The sequence below is a fragment of the Budorcas taxicolor genome, chromosome 8 (genome assembly GCF_023091745.1).
Source record: "Budorcas taxicolor isolate Tak-1 chromosome 8, Takin1.1, whole genome shotgun sequence".
Taxonomy (NCBI): Eukaryota; Metazoa; Chordata; class Mammalia; order Artiodactyla; family Bovidae; genus Budorcas; species Budorcas taxicolor.
In genome coordinates this window covers 21,183,917-21,202,682 of record NC_068917.1, presented here as the reverse complement: position 1 = coordinate 21,202,682, position 18,766 = coordinate 21,183,917, and the positions used below count along the sequence as shown (strand labels likewise).

Below are 18,766 nucleotides of genomic sequence, written 5' to 3'. Positions count from 1 at the left end.
TTTTCTATAAGTTGCTCAGATTTGAACTCTGAAAAAATGCTCGATTTTTTTGAATAACAAATACCTCCTCAGCAAGACTTCTAAAAATTTAGGATGGAAGAATTCGGGAGCTAGTGGAATCTGATTTCTTTTTGCCCAGTAGAGTGATATAATGCTTAAGGGCATAGGCCTGGGTTTGAGTCCTGGAATTACCATCTCTTAGCTGTGGATCACTGATAAAGTTACTAACTCTCTAAGCCTCAGTCTTCTCATCTGTAAAATGGTGATAACAACAGCACTTAACCCAGAGAGTTCCCTGGTGGCTCAGAGGTTAAAGCATCTGCCTCTGATGCGGGAGACCCAGGTTCGATCCCTGGGTCGGGAAGATCCCCTGGAGAAGGAAATGGTAACCCACTCCGTATTCTTGCCTAGAGAATCCCATGGACAGAGAAGCCTGGTAGGCTACAGTCCATGGGGTTGCAAAGAGTTGGACACGACTGAGTGACTTCACTATGTTGATTAAACAACATAATGCATGAGAAAGTGGCACACAGTAAGCAGTCTGTAAAGGTGGAATAAAAAAATCCTAGAATATATATTTTTGGTGGTCTAGACATTAGAGATTTTTAATATCAAATAACTAACAGAAATGAAATACTATTTATGTTTTCCCCAATAAGTTGATAGTTTATAGACAATTTATATATCCAATAGTTGACAGAGAATTTATATATCTGAAAAAATTAAATATGCATTCTCATAGATTGAGCCTTCTTCTTGAACAGGAAACAAAGGTCTTGGGTCTTGAAGTCCACAGTGATGTCATCTGGAGACCATAGTCTTATTTTTCCCAAAAAAATCCTCAAAACTGATCTTCTTCCATGTAGAGACAAAGGATTTTCAAAGACATGAGCTACCTGTGTAAAGATGCCTTGTCGTGCAGAAACAAATGGCTGTCCAGTTCATTAAAATGCCTGACAACTGCACTTCCAGTCACCCGGGCCTTGCATATAAATAATGGAGCATACAGTGAGCACATCTAGCGATGATAAATACACCGTTTTTTTTCTTCCTCTTCCCCCCAAAATGGTAAATCTGATCATCTTCATGTACAAACTTAAAATATGGAAAATGTTAAGGAAGCAAACAAATGGTTTGTAATTGTGTAAGTACTTATAACATGGTGTATCTTTTTGCTCATGAATATTCTGTACTATAGCCATTGTTTCTGTAGTTTAATTAAAACGTTTTCTTGGTGTTAAAAAAAAAAAAAAAAAAAAAAAACAAAGACATGAGCTACCGTGATTGGTAAATAGCTAGTGTTTCATCAACTTTCTGTACTGCCACAACTGTCGGGCTGGTCTGTGGTTCCTCTTCACTGCCACTCAGCTGGCCCGAGAGAAAGGAGAATTATGACTGCAAAGTTAGCAATGCGAAAGTAAATAAAGTGAAGTCATTCAGGCGTGTCCGACTCTTAGCGACCCCATGGTCTGTAGCCTGCCAGGCTCCTCTGTCCATGGGGTTTTCCAGGCAAGAATACTGGAGTGGGTTGCCGTTTCCTCCTCCAGGGTAGCAACGCGAGTATAGAGATAAATGCAAGCAGATACATGGAAAGAAAAACTAATGGTCCCAGAGAAGCAAAAGTAAATCACATATTCAGAGAAAAGAAATATGGCCTCACTTTCTAAGAAGTCCATGTTTTTATCACTTTTTGTGAAAGGAATCAAGCAGAGGCATTTAGCTATAAAGGCACAATGGTTAAGAAATGTACTGACAGCCTTGGTTAGACTCACACATGCTACTTGGTTTTGAAAGTTCATTAAGTTTCCATTTACACACGAGGAAAAATGGATAGCAATGTCTCTATCTCATGGTTTTTGTTACAATTTACTGAGATAATGCATGTAAAATACAGCATAGAACACTGTATCAGAACTGTGATGGCTATCATTACTATTTTTATTTCCTACAGAAGTATCTAAGAGGACCTTTTACTGTGCTTTCCTATCCTTCAATGCTAGAGGTTAGTCTCCCACTAGATTTTCAAATTAAAAAAAAAAGAAAAAGCCACAGCCTAAAAGCAAAACAGTAGCCAAACATAGAAGAAAACAGTTGATCAGCAATGATTTTAAGATACTTAATTCAGTTGCCTTCCCATTGAAAAGACACTCAAAACAACGGCAGTCCTTCCATGAACCTGAAAGCTTGTGTATATAAAATGGGCACACAGAGACACAAATTTATATGATTTATGTAATTTATATATAAACTGGAGATGAAGGCAGAGATCTAACTCACTTTACATATTCATCTTAAAGATGAATAAATTCATGCCTAGAAAATGTCTCCCCCAAGGTTACCAGATGGTTAGTCACTAACACTGGAAACCAAGTATCTGCCAGGCTTTCCATTAAGACCAACAGCTTTCCACGCAATTCACTCCTGGCTTTAATCATCAGCAAAGTTTCTTGTTAGGAAGAGTAGATTTCGAAAGCAATTCTGGATTGCCCTTGAACACTGACAAAAGTAAGAGTTAGGACAATTTATATCAGATTTGAGGGATGCTTTAGATGATGTCATTTCCCAATTTCACTGCAAGACATTATTTCTGGGTTTTATTCTCATGACTCAAAGCAAAGAAAGAAAGTCAAGCATAAAGGGTAGTGTTTACCTGAATAACTGGAACAGCTTATTATGAGCTGTTTTATTTATACTTTGGGTAAATATATTATTCAGGCAGTATACTTTCATGCATTACATACTTTTATAACATTTTAAATGCACATAGTTTCATAAACCCTGTCTAATGTACATTGTAGGCTGACAATAATTATTAGAAATTGAAGCATATCATGAAACACTGTAAGAAATTCAGAGAACTTCTAGCCTTTTTTATTTTACTGTTGATATACCCACTGTGACATTTACAGAATGTCATCACCAACTCATCAGAAAGAACAATGATTTTCCTCTACTTTTATACATTTACATTTGAACACAGATCTTCAGAATAAATCTGCAAAACTGGAATTGATTTATAACAAATCATTGCAAGCATTCCCAGGTTGTTATTAAGCCCATGTGATAATATCATGGGGGAAACAATCCATGGGGCCACAAAGACTTGGACACAACTGAGTATGTAGCATGGGCGTAAGAATAATACCATGCCGTGTTCTTGTTGCTGTTTAGTTGCTCCATCATGTCTGACTCTTTGCAACCCCATGGACTGTAGCCTGTCAGGCTTCTCTGTCCATGGGATTCTCCAGGAAAGAATACTGAAGTGGGTTTGACGTTTCCTTCTCCAAGGGACCTTCCAGACCCAGGGATCAAACCTATATCTCCTGCATTGGTAGGGTGGATTCTTTACCACTGAATCCACTGAGCCACTTGGGAAGCCTATACATGACAAAAATTCATTTTCTCTTACTGTGTGCCAAAAATTGTGTTAAATAGTCATTTTAGCTCAGGATTTCTCCATTTTAGCGCTTCTGACATTTGGGACTGGGGCATTATCTTTTGTAGGGAGCTGTCCTGTACATTACAGGATGTTTTGCAGTATCCATAGCCTTGACCTTCTAGAAGCCAGCCCTCTAACTAAAATGCTTCCAGACATTGCCACATATCTCCTGGGTGGCAAAATTACTCCTATTGAGAACCACTGCTTTCATTAATTGAATTATCTCAATAATCCCATGAGGTATATATTATTGTCTCCATTTTGCAGATGAAGGGAGAGAAACAAGGAGTTTAGCAATTTGCCCAAGGTCACACAGACAGAAAGTGGAAATCCAATCATTGGCAAATGGCCCATAATTTAATCACTGGATGATACAACCTCACTCAAGGACCCAGATGAACATAAAATCAAGTTCTATGTATCCACAGACATCTTCCCAGCCACAGTGAAATGGAGAGACTCCTTCAGAAAGGGGCACATACCAGTTCCCTGCAAAATTTTTATTTACATGTACAATGTCTGAGTCACTGAGTTATGCTGCAGCCACAAGGAAGGTGAAAACGTTAGTGGCTGAGAGTATCAAAAGTTTGTTTCTGGCTTCAGTCATCAATATACTGTCACTGTCCTGTGGCCTAAACGTTTTTCCTCCATCATCCTGGGATGTGAGTCAAGGATGAGGACTTGCAGGGGACAGACCAGTCTCTCGCAAGGTGATAACAAACTACCTGGAGAGGCAATGTTCCTGCTCAAAAGTGACACAGATCCTGGTCAAAGTAAGCCAGGTGGTCAAGTCTAAAGACAGTGGGCAGGAAATTGTACCTTCCCTTGAGGGGTAGAGGGTAGGCATTAGGGAGAGGCCAGGTGAAGAGCATTCTTAGTAGGAAGGAATAAAATTTTTGAAAAACAATACAGCCTTCATACAACTACACTGAAAAGTGATAAGAGGTAATGTCATTGAGAAAAGCAACTTGTTTATTATTCAAAATGCCCATATCTGTATGTTTCCTAGAGGTTTCTGTTGGGGAAAGCATTTCTGATGTGGCATCTAAATGCCAGAAATGGACATGTTCCGTATTTTAGAACCTCAAAACATTAAAACAGCAGAGATGTCACAAAACAAAGTGGATGCCATCTTCTGATTCTTTTTTTCAGCACCTTCCTTTGAGAGACTCAACAAATTTCTTTCCCTTTCTCTGAACCCATTCCATCATCTCTTAAATAGAAGCTCTAAAAAAGCTATTCGACTTCTACCTGATTCCTAGGCTATTCTAAATAAGAAGAAGGTAATCTTCTGAAAATAGAAAGAGTAAATTAGTCATCACCAGGGCAAGACGGTGGGGGAAATGGGTGGTCAAAGGGTACAAACTTCCATTTATAAGATGAATACTTTCTAGAGATGTAATGTACATACAGCCTGGTGACTACAGTCAGCACTACTGTGTTGCATATATGAAAGTTGCTAAGAAAGTAGATCTTAAAAGTTCTCACCCTACACATAAAAAGGTAACTATATGAAGTGATGAATGTGTTAACTAACCTTATTGTGGTATAATTTCACAAGGTACAGGTATATCAAATCATCACTTTGTACACCTTAAACAAACAATGCTGGATATGTCTATTATGTCTCAGTAAAACTGGAAAAAAAATAAGAAAGAAAGAAAGGGTGCTTGTGTTTGGTGTTTGGTGAGAAAACACTGCATCAGTCATGGATGTCTATAGAAGGATTCATCACAATGTATACATTACAGTGAAAGTTACTCATTGTAATGCTTTCACCGCACAAACCTCCTCTCCCCTTTCCACTCTGCCACCATTGCTTCTCACTTTTTTTTTTACATTGTGGGAAATACTACAAAAGGTAAATTTTTTAATTTTTATTTTTACTTTATTTTACTTTACAATACTGTATTGCTTTTGCCATACATTGACATGAATCTCACTTTGAACTCTCATCCTCACCTTCTCTTTATCATCTCACCCTCCCTCCCTCCGTCCCCCTCTCTCTGTCAAACACATACACACACACACACACACACACACACACACACACTCACACACAAATATACCCCCACATTCTCTCAGGAAAATGTAACATTATAAAAATCACAGAAGTCACTATAAAACAACACTGGTAAAAAACATTTGGTTTCTTACCAAATGTTTTAAGGATCTTTTAGTGGAGCTACATAATATGTACATTTAATTTCAAGTATTCTCGGTCAGGAAGATCCCCTGGGGGAGAGCACCGTAACCCACTCCAGTATTCTTGCCTGAAGACCCCCATGGACAGAGGAGCCTGGCGGCTACAGTCCATAGGGTTGCACAGAGTCAGATACAACTGAAGAGACATAGCACACACGCACACACGCACACACATCCTTGGAAGGAGAAAGACAGGGTGGAGAAATAGACGGAAGGAGGGTCAGAAAAAGAGAAGAGCAGAGCCTGATAGATTACACATAGTGGCAAATCCTTGAACCTCCTCCCACTGAGACACGCAGTCTCATTTTCCTACCCTCGACTTTTGAACTGGTCCTAGTGATCTTCTTGATCGATATGTAGAATGCAGTCTCAGGGACATTCCAGGACTTCTGAGGGCAGACGACTATACCTTTTAGGCTTGTTGCATTAGCCCAGGCTATTTGGAACACTTAGTACTGTGGATTGAATTATTCTCCTCCTCCCCCCAACAAATTTGTTGAAGTTCAACTGTGAAAGTGACATTATATAGAAATAGGATCGTTGTGGTTGTAATAAAGCTAAAATGAGATTATAGTGGATGAGTGTGGGCCCTAAATGTAATGATATCCTTATATGGAAAGAGCTATCAGGAGACAGAAGGACACAAAGGGAACACAGTCACGTCAAAACAAAGGAAGAAAATGGATTGACCCGGCTACAAGCCAAGGAATGTGAAGCACTGCTGACAACCACCAAAAGTTACAAACAGGCAAGGAAGGATTCCTCTCTGGAGCCTTCAGAGGGAGTACCCCCTCAATACCCCCAACACTTTGATTTTGGACTTCTAGCCCCCAAAGCTGTGAGAGAATTAATTTTTTTTGCTGTTTTAAGCCACTCATCCCCAAGAAACAGAAACAGCTGGTCTTGGAATGCTCCCCATGGGAACCTACAACCCATCCATATGATGAGAATCACAAGCGATATGGAAAGACTACATGTGGACCTCCACCCGCAACCCTAGCTGAGCTTCCAGTCAACAGGGAGAATCAACCGCTGGGAAATCCCTGCTGAAGCAACAGGATACAGGTGGAAGAAGTGATTGTGGGAGCTGACAGTGTGAATCTGAGGTAGTCTCCCTAAGCAACCCCATCTAGAATTCCTGACCCCCAAACTAAAACTGTCCCTAGCTACTACGTTTCCTGGTAATTTGTTACATGGTAACAAACAAATGGAGCTGAGTCTAGTACCTAAAGGTGGGTTACATAATAAAAACCTAAAATACATAGCCTTGGCTTTGGGCCAGGTAGCAGGCAGAAACTGGAGGGACTTTGAGCAGTCTGCTGGTGATGGCTTGAAGGACAATCAGGAAAGAAAACATCATATTCCAAAGGAAAGGATGTCATAATTATCAACTGGCAACCTGGATGCCTGTCAGATAATGAACCCTTGGATTTGCCTGAAGAGATTTCTAGACATAAGGTGTAAATTACCAACTGCCCCAGCAAAATCTTTCTCAAATTTCTGACTAATGCAAAAATCAGCAAAATAAAAAAATTTCAAGCTACAGGGTCTAGGAATAGAAAAGCAGAAGAAAGAAGGTAGGAGAACAAGAAAAAGGAGTGTCATAGATTAAGATTATTCACTAATTGTGTCCGACTGTTTGCAACCCCATAGACTGTAGCCCACCAGGCTACTCTGTCCAGGGGATTCTCCAGGCAAGAATACTGGAGTGGGTTGCCATGCCCTTATTCAGGAGATCTTCCCATCCCAGAGGCTAAATGTGAGTCTCCTGCATTACAGGTGCATTCTTTACCATCTGAGTCAAGTAAAGAGGTGAGGAGAAGATAAGATTAAAGATGATGACAAATCCTTGACATTCTTCCAACAAAGAGGTGAAACTGAATTCCCATACCCTTGAATCTGGACTAATGTTCCACATTTATTACATAATAGTGAATAACTGGAACAGGGGAAAAGAGGTAGTGAGGGAACAAGAGAAGAAAAACATTTGAAATTGTGAACCTTTTAGAATGAGAATAAAATGCCTGATATAAATCCACCTTTTAATACTGGAGCACTTCACCTACTCAATGTTATTCGAATGTTTCAAGATTATATGTACAGTCGCATCACGGTCACTAACACAAATCAATGACTTTACTTGATGGGTGACCAAAATGGCTGTTTAATTCTGGGGGGATATCTAACTAAGCTGTATTCATTCCTTCACTGTATTGTATCTGAGAAAGGCATTTTTATTTGTAAGGTGGTATCTCCCTAACGGATTTTCAAGAATAACCTTCTTGCCGTAGGCATGGACTTCAGAACTTCAATTTGACCTAAGATATGTCTTTATCATATCCTTTCAAACAAAAAGGATTCACACAAGGCAGAACACTCCTGATACAAAGATCTGAGTAAGTGTTAAATGAGGAAGATGCAAATCTAATACTATGCATTCTTTTATAGATAAATCTCCTTCTTCCATCAAATATTTAAAATGGTTCAAAAGCAAGACAATTCATACTCTATGAAAAATAAAATATGTACACAAGTCCAGCATCAGAGAAAATTTAAGCAGAATAAAAGTAACAAATTATGAACAGTCAAATTAATGCTAAATAGTTAATGAACTGAATTTGATTCTGAGCTTCCAGACAACTAAAGGGCAAAGGAAATAACCATGTGTGCTTCTTAAAGAAAGTGAAAACATTTTCAGTGCAAAGGAGAAACAAAGTTATTCTGTCAGAGAATTCTGAAAAAAATATTTCTTAGAAGACTAACATCAGGACACCCTGATTTTAACAATATCTCTACAGTTAGCCTCACACAAAATCACATTTCATTTAATGTTTCTTCAACCTTCTCTCAATGAATAAGAACATAATTTCAAAACTCATCTCAGTCATAGAAACATATAAGGCCAAGAAAACCTACCCAAGATGCACCTTTAATATTTTTTCCCTTTTTCTACAATAATAGGAACTCTTGAAGGTTAAAAAGCTTATTTTTCTTCTCAATGCCTAGTATCATACCTATGTGGCACATGGTATCATGCAGATACACCATACTTCTGTGTTCTGAGAGCACGTCTGAGGCAAGGGTCCTTATACAAAGAAACCAAATTCACTTCCTTTCACAGTTCAGACTCAAAAGAATGACAATGTGATTTGTTTATGCTATGTTAGAATGCATAATAATACATAAATGCATGCAATGATGTATGAAATTCTGGCAAACAAAAAGCTAATATTACTATGGGAGTCATCTGGATGTACTGTTTTTCCTTTTTCACAATGCATTGCAGTGTGAAATGTTTATAGCCTATAGCTCATACAGAACTAAATCAGAGTCTTGCTTACTAGAAAATTGAAGGAGAACAAGTGGTTTATGCTGGTTAAGCATTAAAATATCCCAAAAGGTTTGGGAAAAAATCAAGACACCAGCACCATTAAAAAGAGGCATTATTAGTAGCACAACGGCAATATTAAATCTGAATGGTGAGATGGGAAGAGGAAATTATTGCACGAGTTTGGTGGAGATTTACAGAGAGTTTCACAAGGCAGTTTAATGCTTAGGCAGCTGACTTTTATTGCTATCTCAAGGGCCAGATCTGACTAAAACTCTCCCTAGTCTTCACTCCACATTGTGCTAAAATGGAATGGAGCATCTAGGCAAAAAGATTTAATGTCTTTGCCATTGGGGGGAGGGGGGGGAGGAATGAAAGCTACCTCTGTAGAGCCAGACTGGTAAGTAGCATTTACTTCCCCAACAAGGAGCAATTTCTGTCTGGATGGGTGGGGGGAGGGTACCATTCCATTTATCTTACAGTTTTATGAGCACTCCAGGTCCTAAAGAACCAAAATAGGCAGAGTAAACTGGGGAAAGTATTTAGAGGCTGATACTGCAAAAGAACAGGTATCTACCCATCAAACAACTTATACTTTTATGAGTACATACTCAGACCAGAGGATAAGAGTATATGAGAGCTGAAGGGCAAAGACAGAGTACTCTCCCCCAGGAGATTAGGACTGAGTCAAGAAGAGATGCAATAACAGAATGTGCTACTTAAAAGTCTCCTAAAGAGTTTATCAGGTCTGGTAGCGTTCAAATTGTCCTCCTGTAAGTCCTACCATAGGAAAGGAAGGAAGATGAGTTCAAAAGAAGTCTCCAGCACCCTCTCCAGCTTTAAACAGAGCAGCTCTACTTTATCTCATGTTGTCAGTCTTGTCTAAATCTTTGAAACCCCGTGGACTATATATAGCCTGCCAGGCTCCTCTGTCCATGGGATTTCCCAGGCAAGAATACTGGAGTGCGTTGCCATTTTCTTCAGCAGGGAATCTTCCTGACCCAGGAATCAAACCCGAGTCCCCTGCATTGGCAGGATTATTTACCACTGAACCACATGGGAAGCCCCTACTTTATTTCACATATTGTATTAAAAAAAAAAAAAGAAAAAAAACTCTATGTTAAGTCCATCAATAGTAAAATTTGAAGGCCTTTTAAGAAAACGATTAATCATTTGAGACAGAAATCTGTTGCTCTGCTTTCCCAGCATTTATTTTTGCCCCTTTGGGTCCCTGAACTGCCTGAAGACACCAGTTCCCTCACTGTCCTTATCAAATTGGCTGCAATAGCAAAGATATTTGGCTAATTAGTTTTATTCAACCTCTCTGGCCACAGTAACTGGTTAGAAAAAAAGTTTTTTGACTTAAGGCAGATCAGAGCCCCAAAGACTCAGTCCAGGGCTTTTAGGCAAGCCTTCTGGTTAGAGGTAGGTTAATCCATTAGGATTACTGAGAGGATAGGGCTAAGCCTGGAATTACTGGAAGACACCTTCTGGACAATAGTGTCCAACTCAGGAGAAAGAGCTCCTGTGTGCTGCTTTGTGCAAAGCCAGCCCTGTCCCCGGAGTTTCAGGTATACAACAAATAAACAAACACCTGTTTTTGTTTGTAATTTTGTTTTCTCCTCTTTACAAACTAAGGGCTTCCCTGGTGGCTCAGACGGTAAAGAATCTGCCTGCAATGCAGGTGACCTAGGTTCAGACTCTGGGTGGGGAACACCACCTTTGAGAAAGGAATGGCAACCCACTCCAGTATTCTTGCCTGGAGAATTCCATGGGCACAGGAGCCTGGCAGGCTATAGCCCATGATTTGCAGAGTCAGACACAACTGAGTGACTAACACACACACAGTAAGTAGACACACCTAATGGGAACCCAGGGACCTTGACTCTCAGGCTCATGCTCCTTCCACACATTTATCTTTGTGCTCAAGGCAGTATATACTCAAAGAAGGAATGACACTCTAAAAACAGCAATATTTCTAAAAACTGAGGGAAATACCCCTCCCCCCCAAAAAAAATCACATTCTGAATTTAGTAGAGGAACACATAGTCTAAAGCAAATCTATAGTGGATCCCTTCATTGCGTTTGTGAATTCAAATGTATATGTGCCTTGACCCGAATATCTAATTTCAATCTTGCAGACTCTCCTTAGCCCAAGACTGTGGTTCTGAGATCCTCAGAAGGGGGTGGGCCTGAGTCATCAGCACCTTGAGAACACATTTTGGCATTTAGAAAGTATGTGTCTGCTCATCCTGAGTCAGTAAATCTTTAGCCCCCCTGACAAAGTGGAAATGCTACAGTGGTAATTGACCATGCTGGGCTTCCCTGGTGGCTCAGTGGCAAAGAATCTGCCTGCCAGTGCAGGAGATAAGGAAGACACAGGTTCAACCCCTGGGTCAGGAGTAGGAAATGGCAGCCAACTCCAGTATTCTCACCAGGGAAATCCCATGGACAGAAGAGCCTGGCAGGCTACAGACCACGGGGTCGCAAAGAGTCAGACACAACTTAGCAACTGAACAACAACCCCAGAGTTATATTATTTCATGAGAACTATAGCCCAGTAAATGATCTCTCCCCCTTGTTCTTTGTATTTTCACTGATTTTAGTGGTGGAAAGGAAATTTTACAAATCCATGTGGTGATAAAATACAGTTCATTTTGTTCTATGATTAACTAGCTGCCTCGCCTTGGGCAAGAAAGTACAATACTGAGTCTACTTTCAAGGTGTTTAGGTGAGTAACTCCACTCTCAAATCTCTTTAGGATCTAGCTATCTCTGAGACTGTGGACTTAATCACATCGTAATCTACACAGATCTAAAATGTGGTGAAGTCTGGTGTTCAACACTTTGATGGGGATGGAGAAGCTGGGTGCAGGCTGCTGAGACAGGCGTCTCCGTGTAGATTTCCTTTGTAAAAGTCTGCTTTATAAATGTTTTTGTCTGTTTTTCTAAAACCTGCACGGAAATATTTAAGGTAGACAGATTCTAATCAAAAAGCAATTCTTACAAATGTTAGATCAGAAGCAAAATTTGATAGTTAAAAAAAGACTATCTCCTTAAAAATCATTGATCTGAGAAAAGTAGGTTTATGCAAATCAGTGGCCATTCGCATTCTACACTTGATGCAAATTTTCCAATATTTCTACAGATCTTATAAAAGTATTTCAGGATATAAACTTTGGGATGAAAAGATAACTCATCAGCAGTTACTTAGTAAAGCAAATACATGGAATAAAATGTTGCTTCTTTTGACAATTCTGTCACTGCTATCGTAATTCCACAAAAAAAGGAAGCACAGTGTGATCAAAAATGGTTTGAACTTCAAACACAGACCTGGCTCTAACTCAGGTCCAGCTGGAAATTTACTGTAAGAGATCTTGGAGAAGTTATCTAAACTCTTAGAAACTTAGTGTTTATTTCCCTATATATAGTATATTCTTAATAATACATATGTGTGCTCAGTCCCTTCAGTCGTGTCTGACTCTTTGCAACCCCATGGACTGTAGCCTGCCAGGTTCCTCTGTCCATGGGATTTCCCAGGCAGGAATACTGGAGTGAGTTGCCATTTCCTTCTCCAGGGGATCTTCCTCAACCCAGGGATTGAACCAGTGTCTCTTATGTCTCCTGCATTGGCAGGCAGGTTCTTTACCACTAGCACCACCTGTTACATACACTTAATACATATAATAATATATATATGTGTATATATATATATATACACCCATGGACTGTAAATGTGTGTGTGTGTGTGTATACATATTTTTCTCCAAAGTGATTGAAGGTACTAAAAATATCAACAGTATTCTGATGAGTGAAGGAACCACTGTGTTATAAAAATATTTCAAGTATTCAAACTCTCAACCACATAGCTAACTACAGATAGAAATTCACAGCATACAAAACTATTTTGGGTATTCTTCATGTGCTGTTTTCAGAGAATGCTTTACCCCTCACCCCAAAGTTTCAAATGTCTGGTTAGATAGAGCTTGCTTGCTTGGCTTTCTCCTAAATTGTCCCCTTTTTCCCTACATTCAAGGGAAATCCCCATGCTCTCTCATTTTCCTTGTTTGCCTGGTTTCCCCTTGCCCTCTCTTCCTCCCTTGCTTCTCTGTCACCTCTGTTTTTCTTTCTGAGCCACTTCATTTTCTTCTTTATAAACTGGCTTATTTAGAATTCCTTCTCTATCCAAAATTCTTGCTAGCTTTCTTTTCAGCCTGACATGGTTTGGCATATTACCCTCTGAGTTTCAATTTCAGAAGTTTCTATGTTTCAATTTCAGAATCAGCATTTATCTTACAATGAAATGACCAAGCAAAGGCAGACAGACACAGAGTATCTTCTGGGGCTCTGTGGGAAGAAGGAAGTGTCATGTTCAATCAAGATATGGTTGGGGGAAGCAGGGGAGAAATCACTTAAGCCTTCACCTGTTTGAATGTACAGATTTCAGAAATAACTGGCACAGATGGGAATGTCAAAATGGTATTAGATTATTGAGAAATAAACATTTGGAAAGAACATAATTGAGACAATGGTAAAGAGAAAGGACTTTAGGAATTAAAACAAAGGATTATCTTATCCTAGTTCTTATCATTTTTTCTGAAGGACCCATAACTCCCAAGTGTAACTGGCCTGAGGCTTTACAAAAGGAGACAGTGGGAACCCTCAGCTAAAATGAGCAGAGCTCACAGAAAGAAACTTTCTGATAAGAGCTTCTTGAATACCCTCTTCAATACAATCTTAATTTAAGTCACAGCAAAAGTTTACAAATTCTCAAATTGCAATAACAAAATAGAAATACTTATTAATCTCTTATTAAGGACAGTTAAGAGCTTGTTTCTTTAAACTTTGGGAGTTAAAAGGGATAAAGTCAAAAGCCAAGCCAAAAAAATTACCATTCTTGCTACAAATTTTGATACAATCCATTCAGAGAAAATAATATTTACTTTGCCTGTTATTTATTATTAATCACAGATCACATTAAAATTGTAGAAGCAAAGATAATCTTTTCAGTTGATGGAATAAAGAGGGATTTCTTATCTTTTTTTCCTTTCTACTTATTGGGAAGCTTTACTGATTTTTTTTAAGTTGTATCGAATGATGATTTTAACGTTCAGTAACTTCCTTCAGGAGTAGAGTCACTTTAGAATCAATAGTACAGTTAAGCTATACTAGGTTATGCTGTAATAATTATTATAATAATAATCTCCAAATCTCAGTAAACTTCTTAAAAAAATACCATTGTTCCTTCTTCATATCCATCCTGGATGAGCTGGGAGCTTTGTTCTGAGGATGATTAAACAATCACTATTTTGAACATGTCAGGATTTCTTGTTTCTGTTCAAAGCACCCACTACAGAACTGGTTTTGAAATCATGGTGTCCTCGGTGACAATTCACTGAAGAATGTCATTTCATAATTCTATGAGGAAACAATGTGTACAATGATTATAGGAAAATAAGAAAATGTATGTATGTTTGCTAAGGCACAGAATACCTACGTATGTATACAGCTGACTCTTGGACAATGGGTTTGAATTGCATGAGTCAGTTTATTGCAGCTTCTTTTTCCATAGTAAAAACAGCTGTACTACATGATCCATGGTTGGTTGGATCCACTGATGCAGAAGCATGGATATGGAAGAAATGAGTGTGTAGAGTATACATAGGGCTGGCTATGAATTATAGTGGGATTTCCAACTGTGTGGAGGGTCAGTGCCTCTGAGCTCCACTGTTCAAGGGTCAACAGTACGTATGAGAAACTAGTAAGTGTGACTATGAAGGAGAACTAGATAGCTCACAATAGGTTTAGATACAGAATTACTTTTCTGTTTATACACATCTATATATGCTTATTATTGTACTATGTGGATGAATTTTCTGCTAAAGGTAAATAGTCACTAAAATACTTCTCTTTAAATGCCTCTGATCAAGGCTGCTGCTGCTGCTAAGTCGCTTCGGTTGTGTTCGACTCTGTGTGACCCCATAGACGGCAGCCCACCAGGCTCCCCCGTCCCTGGGATTCTCCAGGCAAGAACACTGGAGTGGGTTGCCATTTCCTTCTCCAATGCATGAAAGTGAAAAGTGAAAGTGAAGTCGCTCAGTCGTGTCCGACTCTTCGAGACCCCATGGACTGCAGCCCACCAGGCTCCTCCGTCCATGGGATTTTCCAGGCAAGAGTACTGGAGTGGGGTGCCATTGCCTTCTCCGCTTATCAAGGCTAGGTCACAAGAATACTGAACATAGCATACGGTAAAGTTGGTTAGTTCATGAAGAAATAAAGCTCATGCGATTGGTCTCATTGTCATTTTGAGCCACTCCCTGAAACCACAAGTCCCAGATAACACAGATTATTGTTTCAAAAATATTATCAGATTTTCACCACACAGATCCCTCATTTCACTACAAAATACACAGGCAATGAGAAAGAGAGAATTTCACAGCATCTCGGCGCATGGAGAAACTCTGAAGGTCATCTGGTTTAATGACCCAAGTAACTTACATAACAGTGTACATCAACTATATTTCAATTAAATAAAAAAACTGTTCTATGCTACCTTAGCATCCACTTGGGATAGAAGAAGTCAGCCATATGGATAAGATTAGCTCATGCTTCAACGAAGGCCTCTCTGTTTTATATAGTCTTTCTTTGTTTTGTCCAAAGTAACGATTCTAAAATATCTTCGAAGGCCACCTATGTGAGAATCTCCTCTATAACATGCTGATAAGAAACAATCCAACTTCTGCAAGAGAACCTTAAACGCTAAGAATTTACCACCTCATTATGTGCTTGGATAGCTTCAACTTTTAGAAAGTTTGTCTCCCACTAAGCCAAAATCTGCCTTCGTATAACTTTGATCAATTGGTTCACATTCTTGCTTTGGGCTATTTAATTGCTGGTAGAGATTTCAGTTCCTTGCCTGAAGGCAGAAGACTTAATGTTTTGTAACTACTATTGATCTTTGTCCAGCTTTGGCCTGTAGCTGGGCAGCTAGATAATTTATTTCTCTTTGAGGTTCTCTGGTACTACCTCTGAGCTCCATTTTCTGTTTTATTTCTTGATGGTTTCATTTCTTTATGTGAAGAAATTTGAACACATGATCTTTTTTTTTTTACTATGAGCTACACATTTTTACATAAATACCAATTAGCTGCTAATTATTAAATGTGTAGGTGAGAGGGCACAGATACATATTTATAGCTCAAAAGAAAGCTTGTAGTAATTTAGATTAAATCTTCTGAAAATCTTTATAACAGTAATATTAGAAAATTAAGTAATGGAACAAACTGCCAAGAAAGGTTGAATAATGACTGTCACTAGAGGTATTCAAAGAAGAAATGGCCACCTGTTGGGAAATGATGGTTTAGAGCTAATTACATCTTCTGGTTATCATCTGTGGATATTTATCTAGAATATCCTCTTCAGATTACCTTAAATTTTAGTGATTTTAAAAGGCACAATTTAGGCATATTTATATAAACACATGTCTGAATCATCCATCAATACTACTTTCAAAAAAATTTCTATTAAAGGCTTAGAATTTTTAGTATCCTACATAATCCTCAAGAAATAATCTGAAAAAATGGAAGCACAAAAATGCTCACTGTAGATTTATGGGAGTACATAACTTATAAACAATCTAAATGTCAAAACATAGTAAACTGGCTAATAACTTATGATACACGCATGCAAGGAAAAACTGGGTAACCAATTAAGCTGTATTCACAGTTTGTAATAACATATATAATGTTAACTGTTATACTATTAAGTGGAAAACCAAGGCTTGAAGTTGCATACAAAATATGATTTCAAGTATGGGGAAAACTGAATAGGAAAAAACAGTATAGCTCTGCCAACAAAGTGATGACTATTTTAATATAGACCATTTCCTCTGCTACACTTAAGAAGGTTGGATAAAAATATATAACAAAGATAAGTAAGTTAGATGCAATGATCAAAGCTTCATAAATCTAGGCCTCTAAAATTCCTCTGTGTGAGAAAGATTAAAGAGCGGTACACAGACCCATAGCAATAGGAAAGAAACTTGGTAACTGCTCTGGGCTCTAGGTGGGTAGAAGGAGGTGAAGACATTCCCCTCAAACCTTTGCCATGCTCATAGGTTTGAATACAAAGGTATATAACCTTGAAAGTGGGGTCTAAGACCAAAGATACACTTGGGCCCCAGCAGAAGGGAATTCACACAAAGCCAAGTGGGTATTCATCTATTGCTTCCAGTACACAGGACTTTGTAGACAGAAGACAACTCCAGCTGAAGTTGAGTCTACAATAAAAGGTTACCAGCAATACACAAAACAAACAAATCCATACAGAAGAGTCCACAAATATAGATACAGAAACTGAACTGACACTCAAAGTATAAGAAATAATATAACATAGACAGTAAAAGTAGTATGAAAGCTACTAAAAGGATTAAAAGAAATCTGGCTCAGAGGTTAAAGCGTCTGCCTCTAATGCAGGAGACCCGGGTTCAATCCCTGGGTCGGGAAGATCCCCTGGACAAGGAAATGGCAATCCACTCCAGTATTCTTGCCTGGAGAATCCCATGGACGGAGAAGCCTAGTAGGTTACAGTCCATGCGGTCGCAAAGAGTCAGACATGACTGAGCAACTTCACCTTCACTTCCAAAGCCATCATGAAGCAAAACCATGCTCTTACAAGAATATTGAGCAGATTTGTACAAGTACAAATAGGAATTTTAGGAGACATGTAAGAGGGTTAAAAAATTGAAACACGTATACAATCTATCATGTAAGAAATGAATCGCCAGTCTATGTTCGATACAGGATACAGGAGGCTTGGGGCTGGTGCATGGGGAAGATCCAGAGAGATGATAATATGGGGTGGGAGGGGGGTTCAGGATTGGGAACTCATGTACACCTGTGGCGGATTCATGTCAATGTATGGCAAAACCAATACAGTACTGTAAAGCAAAATAGAGTAAAAATAAAAATTAAAAAATATATATATATTAGATGTAATTAGTGGGCTTTGGGGCAGATTTAAAGAAATCACCTAAAATGCAGCCCAGGAAGATAAGATCAAAAATATATACTGAAGTTGTTAATAGGCATGAAGTATTAAATTTAGAAGGTTCAAAATCATGTAAATGGCATCCCCAGAAAGAGAAAGGAAAATCTGGATGAGAAAATACATTAATACACTTAATGAAATAATGAAATTAAGAAACATGTGAAGTTTGAATTCCCAAGAATAACTGATAGAAAAAAATAATGCTGGGTAGTATATATCATATTTTGTATGCAGAATACCATAGAAGAATATGGCAAACAAATGCTGTCAAAGAAAAAAGACAAATTACCTAAAATTGAAGGACAATTGAAGACAAAGGTATTCCAGGTCAAACTCAGAAGCCTTGAGACAGGAGACTTATGTCTTCAAGAAACTAAGAGGAAAGAAACACAAGCTTAAAAGTCTATGACCAGCTCAACTATCACTCAAGAGTGAGGGCAAAATTTTCAGGAAAAACCTATCAATGACTGATAATCACTACAAAGTATACAATGAAAAGAGGAAATTCAACCTGTAAGGAACATGTGAGATAAAAGAATTAATAGGTATACAGAAGCTGATAAATCTGTGGATAAATCCACACTTGCCTTGAATATAAAAATCAAGATTCCCACTTTAGGCATAATGAAAAAATGACAGAAAATAATGGATGGAAAATGATGAACAAGACTTTAAGGCAAAATATATTATTAAGGAAGAAATGAAATGTTTCATAATCATTAAAGGAACCATTCAACACGATGATAT

The 18,766-nt window shown here is 38.5% G+C and overlaps 1 non-coding gene across 1 annotated transcript; it reads left to right on the top strand.

The window, feature by feature from the left end:
* The first annotated feature begins 292 nt into the window (after window positions 1-292).
* Window positions 293-364, top strand: TRNAQ-CUG (transfer RNA glutamine (anticodon CUG)). Its single transcript has one exon. It is a non-coding gene; the product is annotated as a tRNA-Gln (tRNA).
* Window positions 365-18,766: the final 18,402 nt, after the last annotated feature.